We start from the raw sequence: 6,000 nt of genomic DNA on the forward strand, positions 1-6,000 counted from the left end.
CATGCACAGAAAAGGATAAAGGTCCCACTTGGGTGTGTCCCTGAGAAGGCTGGCAGAGAGCAGGCGGGGCCTTCCGTCCAGTCTTGCTTTGCTTAAGTTTGGGATCAGGAACCAGAACCCCACCCAGCAGGAGCCTTTCTCACGAAGGTGCGGTGGCCCTGTGACCCTCAACCAACCTTAGATGGAAGCCAGGTTCTACCAGTCACCAGAAACAGGTTTGCTATTGGGACAGAAACCTAAGTCACCCGTATCACACTGACCAAGGCTTCTACCGTTGGCGGTGTTAAGTCACCAAGTCCAGCTTTTAGTGAGCCCATTAAAAAACACATTCAATTGGAGAGAGAGAGAGAGAGAGAGAGAGAGAGAGAGAGAGAGAGAGAGAGAGAGAGAGAGAGAGAGAGAGAGAGAGAGAGAGAGAGAGAGAGCTGGGTCCCATCGCCGCCCTGGCTGGCTGCAAGTGTGGGGAATCTCTCTTTTTGTATTTCTTTTTTTAATTAATTTTTATTTAAATTAAAAAATAATCTTGTTTAAATACCCATCCCAGTTCCCTCTCCCTCCCATCCTCCCATTTCCCCCACCCTATCCCCATCCACTCCTCAGGGAGGGTGAGACCTCCCATGGGACATCATCAAAGTCTGTCGCATCATTTGGGTCAGGACCTAGGCACTCCCCCCACCCGGTATATCTAGGCTGAGAGCGTATCCCTCCATGGGGAATGGTCTCCCAAAGCCCATTCATGCCCTAGGGATAAATACTGGTTCCACTGCCAGAGACCTCATAGACTGCCCAGCACCCCCTCCCCCAACTGACCCCCACCTTCAGAAGACCTGATTTAGTCTTATACTGGTTCCCCAGCTGTCAGACCGGGGTCTGTGAGCTCATGTGGGATAGAAAACCAGCTTGAAAGTCCTGGTCAGACAACTCCCTTCCAGGTCTCCAAAGGAGGCACAGGGCAGAACACATTGTGATGGATCTTCTGGCCGGGCCATTTGCTGGGCCTGGCCACTGTGGGGCAACCCCAGCATTAGTGTCCTTCCTCCAGCTTCGTCTGAGGATCACTGGGGCCCTTGCTACTTGACTTGTGTCGTCGACAGGTGTGGGTGACTTCTCTCTCTGCTTAGGGGGTGTAAGTGGTCTGTGGTTGTGGGGTGGGTGTCTCTAGTGAGAGCACTAAGTGGCAGTGGAGGCCCACACACATCACCCCATCCCCATCCCTGTCACTCATACAGCACCAAGCAGGGTCACCCACGGCTAGGATGCGATGCATTCTCACACCCAGGAGTATGCCCACCCCTGGCCTTCCATTTACCAGGTCTGAGCGTCCTCTCCTGACCAGGTTGGTGGAGAACGTTACAGCTGCTGGCCTCCCCGGGATTCCCTTTCTTTCTCTCTTGGGAAGACACAGGTTGGCTTTGCTGAGAGACCCAGAAATCTCTCCTGAGCCTTGGTCCCAGTGAGCCTCCAGCTGGTAGTGCATGGAAAGGGAGTCCCCGGGTTCCTTCCTGCAAAGCTCTTCCCTCTCTGGGTCAGAGGGAAGAGGACGAATACGGCAGGCATACTAGCCAGTGACACCCACGTTTGGGACACCGTGTTCTATATGAGTCAGTGGAGGGGATGGGCCTGTCAGAGGGGAGGGGACAGCTCTGTCTGGCCACCCTCGGCAACTTGTGCGCACTCCTGAGCTCAACCCAGACCAAAGCAAAACTTACGGCTTTAACGTGGAAAGGAATTTCAGGACTGGCTGGTGTCCTAAGCAGAGTTGGGAGTTTTGCTAGAGATATTTTAATACAGGCTTAAGACTGAAGGTTGGCAGTTTCTCACACCCAGCGCTGGGAAGAAACTAATACTCCCACAGGAGCGTGGGCATGGGCTTCTCAAAGAACGAACCGCGTTTCAACTAGAGGCGACTGGACTGGCGTTCCGGAGCTTTTTTGGAATTTTGTTACTCCATGTTTTCTCAGACTCCACCCATTCTCTGCCTCGGTTTCCTTCTTTGACAGCGAGGGGACAGGAGGAGATGGGAAAGGCCTTGGACACTTGGCGATTTGCTGGCGAGAGGGTTCACTCAGATGTCTGGGGGAGGAGCTCATGCCCCCTGGATGTCCTATATCTTTCTGTGCTGTCTCAGGCCCAGCCCTTCCTGGGAAGCTCTGAACAAAGAGGCTGAAAGTCCTCCCTCATGTCCCCAACAATCCTTGGTGACCAGAGTGGGTATGTGGGCACGGTAAGCCTCCTTGCACCCCCCAGGACGTTCTGCCATCTAATCTCTTTTCTCCTTCCTCCGCAGGATTCCGTTGGTGAACTTGTACAAACAAAACAACAAAACAAAAAATTATAAAACCTAAAAACTAAACTAAGGGGAGGGTCCGACACCTGCCACTTCCGCTTGCCGGCGGGAAACTCAGCTGAGCAGGGCACCCAAGGCCAAATCTATTTTTGTAAAATTGCTCGTGCCTAGGGGCGCTCCCTTCTCCCAGAGTTTTCTTCGGAGAGCAGAGAGAAGAAATGCAAGAAGCAGTGAGAGACAGCAGAGAAAGCCAAGCAGAAGGACAGGAGACAGCTCCCGACGACTGGGACTCGCACCACGATTCTGAACCTGTGCCAATAATACCACTATGTGCCATGTAATGACCCGGAAGCTGGGCCGGAGCCGAGCCCAGTGAACCACGCGGAGAAATCTTACAGAGGACAGGGGTGGGGGATCACTTCCGCTAGAGTCACTATTTCTGGTTAATATACATATATAAATATATAAATACCAACACAGACACACACACACTTTTTTTGTACTGTAGCAATTTTTGAAGACCTTCAATGTTCCTTTTTAAGAAAAAAAAAGAATTGTGTTATAGTTACAAAACTTGATTTATTTAACATGCTTAGTATGAACAGAATAAACTCGTGTTTTGTACTTGGGCAACTCACATCACACGCTGCACACACGCGCGCACACACACACACACAAACACACAAGCATTTATACGCATATATCGGAGAAGCAGTTCCGCAGGTGACCTGGTATTTCATCGCCATTCATCCAGGGAGACAGCCTCAACCCAGATGAGGAAGCCCTTACGTGACATCCTTCATCTGTCAGTGGCACTCAGTGTGTGGCTTATCACCTTGGGCCAGAATTAAGAATGCTGTGGTTTTCTCTATATGTATTCACACACATGACCAGCGCTATATCTCTTCATTTAACTGTCCAGAGATGCTAACAGCCACACGCGTTCACGTAGCCGACTGCCAGCGAGTGAGCCTGAGCACCGGGTTGGGTGGGTGGTGGATTCTCGAGCATTTGTGTTATACGAGCATAGACTGAATTAAAGAGATTTTCCAGTTCCATAATTAAAGGAATATATCCATACCCAGGTGTGTTCTTATGTCAGGGCAGCACTCAGCAGCTCAGCAGGGATCGAAACTCTGTGGTTCTGTGTGTGCCCAGCCCAGGTGGCCTCTGTTGGCCATGCTCTGGTACAGGATGTCTCCTTCCAATGATGCTGTGATTTTCCTTGGGTCCAGGTGTGACAACGAAGGTAGGAGAAATGAGGACCCGGTGGTGTGTTTTGTTATGAAGATGCTACTTTGGGACTTCTGTTGGGTCCTAGAACTGAGCCTCATAGCAAATCCCCAGCATACTCCCTGGTTTGGAATAACTACCACCCCTACTATACATCTCAGCTAATCTCCCTGTCCCCTAGACTCCCTATCAGTAGCAGGTACTGGGAGAAGCCTGTGGACCTGTTCCACACTCCGTGCATATGGGTGCTGTGTCTGTATGTGTGTAGCATGTGCATACAGTGGTCACAGGTGTCCGAGATGCTGCCAGACACCCTGAAACTGGAATTCAGATGGTTGTGAGCTTTCCTGACGGTGCTGGGAACCAAACTTGCTTCTCTGGAGGAACAGCCAGTGCCCTGAACCACTGAGCTATCCCACGGCCCCACATCAGACACTCTTGTAATGCACCTAGCAGAGGCTAGGTCACCAGCCAAGGATCTTCTCCTGGGGATGGTTCCCTCTGCAGGACTCTGGTAGTACTCCATGTCACCAGCAGGAGAATGAGTGAATGGATGGAGAGAAAGTCTGCAGTCAAGCCTGAGAGGTTGGTAGCCAGACAGGCAGCCTCTTGCCCTGACTCATGTCTAAGTGGCCAAAGTTTTGCTTCTTAAAGGGACTCTGCCCCCTGGGGACAACCTGACGTGACTGACATGTGCTTGCATATCCCACTGAATATGTGAAAAAAGAGCCTGATGGCGAACATTTCAGACATGTTGAGATCTGTATCCAGGATGGTGCTAAAACAAAATTGGAAGATGGTTCTTGGGGATTTGGGTTCCGTTTTGTCACCCCCATCCCAAAACAAGACAGTGTTGCCCAGACAATGCAAACATTTGCCGCTGTAACATTGCCATGTTAACACTCCAGGTTCCCAGGATTCTCCTCTATGCCTCTGACACGAGCATGTATCTCTCTCTGCACCTCCCATTTTCCTAGAGCTCTCTCTTCAGAGGTGGGCTCTGGGGTTTCCATGGCCGTGGGTGAGCAAGGTAAGATGGGGGATGGCAGCATCATGTGACTGTGGGGCCCTGTGGTCAAGTGTAAATGATTGCCCTTCTGTCCTTCCCCTCCAGAATTGAGTCTGCTAGACCAGCAGACACTCCTGTCCTTCTCTAGAATTGAGTCTACTAGGCCAGCAGATACTTATGTACTTCCCCTCCAGAACTGAGTCTACTAGACCAGCAGACACTCCTGTCCTTCCCCTCCAGAACTGAGTCTACTAGACCAGCAGACACTCCTGTCCTTCCCCTCCAGAACTGAGTCTACTAGACAAGCAGACACTCCTGTCCTTCTCCTCCAGAATTGAGTCTACTAGACCAGCAGACACTTCTGTCCTTCTCCAGAATTGAGTCTACTAGATCAGCAGATACTTCCCTCCAAGGGTGGGTCTGTTCATTTACTTCAGCTGCTCTCCTTACCGAGGTATCCAAGGAGGGTGACATCAGTGATGGTGATGTCCCTGAAAATATGTCCACTTGAGTTTGTACCCCTTTGGCTTCACATGACCACAGGCTTCCGAGTCGTCAAACCCTTTGCTGATTGCGACTGTCCACTTGTTCTCCACTACAGTTCTTGAAGTAATTAGCATTGGCTCTTGAGAGCTATCATACTGCAAGGTCAATTGACTCTATCTCTAGGCTTAGTCGCTTCTGGTCTCCACGCCTTTGATGTCTACTGCTGTAGCTCAAATAGGCAAGTGGCTTCCTTTAGGTTCTAAACGGTGAGTATGACGTGTGACATTTCTCAGCACAGCCAAGGAAGCCTCCCCATCTTTTCTTGGGCTCGCCCTCCTGAGGTAGGTCTGAGACAGACCTAGGCATGTGACACCAATCCACCCCAACAGCTGCTCCCCACACATGGTAAGGGCACATGGACACCCAAGTCAGGTGGGGCAGTCTCCTCACAGGAAAAGTAGAGGCTCTGGGTTCCTCCCATGGGTTTCGGGCCCTCCCTTCCCATCTCTAGTATTCTGTGACCTCCAGCTCCTCAGTCATTCCTTGAGAGCTTACCAACTCTCTGCCTTGATCTTAGGAAGTTGACTTTACTGTTAATTTCAGCCTTGCCCTTCTTAAGTTCTCAAGCAGCCCAGATATCTCCCAGTGGCATGGTGGCCTCGGGCAGCACCCTTCCTGTAGGCGTCCATCTTCAGGCCATCTCTGTGAACATGCCCAGCTCATCAGCTTAGTTACAAAGTGAGAACATCTGGTGTTCTCTTTTGGTCTCTCTTTTGGCTCTCCAGAATAGAAGAAATAGAGAATGAGGAGAGAGAGAGAGAGAGAGAGAGAGAGAGAGAGAGAGAGAGAGAGAGAGAGAGAGAGAGAGAGAGAGAGAGAGAAGGAGGGAGGGAGGGAGAGGGAGAAATACAGAAACTGAAAGAGACAGAGAGGCAGAAGCGCACATAGAAAGAGAGGAGAGAGACATGGAAAGAGGTAGAAGAAG

The 6,000-nt window shown here is 50.8% G+C and overlaps 1 protein-coding gene across 1 annotated transcript in view; it reads left to right on the forward strand.

The window, feature by feature from the left end:
- Ajap1 (adherens junctions associated protein 1) overlaps window positions 1–3,367 on the forward strand; it is a 115,720-nt gene extending 112,353 nt beyond the window's left edge. The window contains exon 7 of the mRNA XM_005079262.4: window positions 2,288–3,367. The gene's annotated coding sequence lies outside the window, so the exon portion shown is untranslated. The remainder of the gene's footprint in view (window positions 1–2,287) is intronic.
- The last annotated feature ends 2,633 nt before the right edge of the window (window positions 3,368–6,000 follow it).

This window comes from Mesocricetus auratus, unplaced genomic scaffold, assembly GCF_017639785.1.
Source record: "Mesocricetus auratus isolate SY011 unplaced genomic scaffold, BCM_Maur_2.0 Super-Scaffold_100042, whole genome shotgun sequence".
NCBI lineage: Eukaryota > Metazoa > Chordata > Mammalia > Rodentia > Cricetidae > Mesocricetus > Mesocricetus auratus.